The 2626-nt window shown below is 46.2% G+C and overlaps 1 pseudogene; it reads right to left on the reverse strand.

The window, feature by feature from the left end:
* Positions 1–1198: 1198 nt before the first annotated feature.
* Positions 1199–1793, reverse strand: LOC147431920 (uncharacterized; annotated as a pseudogene).
* Positions 1794–2626: the final 833 nt, after the last annotated feature.

A 2626-nucleotide genomic window follows, 5' to 3' on the forward strand; every position in this document is an offset into this window, starting at 1 on the left:
CTCTGTGAGATCTCTCGCTGTGTGTTGGAAGTCTCGTGGATAAGTGGGGTAGGTGATGTAGGCTCCCTAACAATACTCTGACTGGGCTCTAGTCTCAGGGGCTCTATCTGTGGGAGGCTAGGTGCTGGAGCTATTTGTGGCAGGCTAGGTGCTGGAGCTCTATCTGTGGCAGGCTAGGTGTTGGAGCTATCTCTCGTGGCACACTATCATCCTCATCTGGCATCAACCAAGGTGGTAGAATACAACGTGACAAAAGAAGCCTAGGAGGTGATCTCTCTAGTGGTGTCTCTCGAGGACTCAGAGCTCTCGATACCTGTGGACCTAGCGTGGTCGTCGTGGGTAAACATAAATCATCATGTCTAAGTCGAGGGTAGTAGGGTAGACCTATAGTCAAAACATATACTGCATGATCAACATCCCTATAAACTCGCTCACATGGATCTCCTATCAAATATGCAAGAAGGCGGGCTGAAGGATCTTTGGATCCACCACTCGTCAGGCGTCTGTACCTACGACCAAGCTCATCTAGATAGGTCAAGGTTTGCTCAACTCTCTGAAGCTCCACTAGCTTAGGATGTGTCTGTGTGTCTAGGCTGTCATCTGGGTGTGCTCGCTCAATGCCATCAAAATCAAGGGTCTCAATCAAGAGATACTGCTCTCCGAGCTCATCAATAAAAACTGCTCTATCGGCCTGTGGGTAGGCTCTCACAATCTGCCTAGGTGTATACATCATGCGTTGCGGGGTGGGTAGCCTCACAAAGGGGTGATCATGAGTGTCAACATAATATGCAACCCCTCGTGGAGATCGGCCGACTATATGCAAGATCTAACCGTCTATATCTCTCATGCTATCCCTAGTCTCTCTGGTCTCGGATAGTGTCTGAAGGGTGGGGGTCAGTGGTCTAGGGCACTCATATCTACAATGGGTGATCTACTGGGCCCTACCTCTGGTGCTCTCAACTGGGGTGATGTGGTCGTCATAGAATCTCTCGTATGCTCTCTAATCTGTGTCATCAAAGGCTGGCATGGGTCTCTAGATGGTGCAAGGTGTCAAGGTTGAGACTCTCTAAAGTATGTGTCTCGAAGGCTCTGGGTCTCTATCTGTGGCTCACTCTGAGTGGTACGCAAAGTGCTAGCAATCGCCGTGTACATCTCTCTAGACTTGTGATAGCTCGAAACGCTTGCCGGCAAATCAAGTCTAGGTGAGGAGAATCCTGGCGGTGGTTTCCTGAGTGATGTGGGTGGTGGCACTGTGTCTAAAGGAGGTGAGGCACTCCTACTCGAAGTAGGGCGCTGGTCGGTCGAGGATCGTACGGCAATCCACAAGTCAAAAAGTAAATCTCAGTGCATGTGGTGCTCATGTAGCATCTGTCTTTAGGCTCGCCAACTAGTGTCACAACATCTGTGGATAGGCGTCTACTAGAAGTGCGACACTCTAATCGATATATGTGCTGAGCACTATCTATATAGATCACTCGAGGACCTACCTGCTGTAATGTAGCCTGCACGGGATGGTTGAAGGCCTCAAGGTAATCATCTGCATGTACTAGCTCTATCTCCTCTAGCCTAATCAAATGGTCGACCACATACGTGGCGCGATAGTCATCTCTAAATGTGCCATCCCGCGTGTCGTCGAAAAGGACTCGCACCATCTGGAGGGTCTGTGTGGGGCCAAAGGAGACGCGGCACTGGACAAAGAAATGTCCATATGTGTCCGTGTAAAAGGGCCGGCCTCTGTGCTCGCATACAAGTGTGAGCAATGTGTACTCAGAGCACAAAGTGGTCATGGCCATCATATGTGCGCTCTCGGCGTGTGATAAGCCTCTAAACCTTGTCAACTCGTCGAATGTAGACTAAAATCAAAATCTGCACTACATCAAGGTTTATGTGTACAATCGGACTCAAATCTGGCAAAATCTGGCAAAACCTAACTCTCGGACGTATCTGCTCTAAATGTGTCTAATCGTATGTACATGCGTGCACACGATTATGTGGGGCGTGTGATGCGTGTGGAATATGTGTGAGAAGCAAAGAAAGAAAGAAAGAAAATCTTTTTTGTATTTATTTTTTTATTTTTATTTTTTTGGGTGTGTGTGTGTGTGTGTAAATTCGAGTGAGAGAAAGAGACAAAAAGAGAAAATCAAGGGAGTGTTTAATGGAGATCTTTTGTGTGGGCGAGTGAAAGAGGACAAAGAGACAAAAGCAGAAAATCAAGGAGTGATTAAGGGAAAGAGACAAAGAGAGAAAGTCAAGGAATATTTAAATGGGGGATCTTTTGTGTATATGTGTGTGGTGTGTGTGAGTGAAAGAAACAAAGGGAAAATCAAAGAATATTTAAAGGGGGACGGTTTTTGTGTGTACGTTTTTTTTATTTTTTTTGGACGTGTGTGTGTGTATGTGTGTGAATCCAAGAGAGAGAAAGTCAGAAAAATGAAAAGGGGTGTATGATTGTGTGTGTGTGTGTGTGTGTGTGTGTGTTTAACACATCAATTGCCAATCAAACCAAGACCCGTTTTAACCTCTTTTTTGTCCATTTTTGGCCCAAAAATTAGCGCAATTGGTGGTTCAATTAGAAAATTTCTACGCATACACTTGTTTACCACTAATCCAACATCACCATACAATC

Source organism: Adiantum capillus-veneris, chromosome 21, assembly GCF_014529385.1.
Source record: "Adiantum capillus-veneris isolate H3 chromosome 21, ASM1452938v2, whole genome shotgun sequence".
In the NCBI taxonomy this organism is placed as follows: Eukaryota; Viridiplantae; Streptophyta; class Polypodiopsida; order Polypodiales; family Pteridaceae; genus Adiantum; species Adiantum capillus-veneris.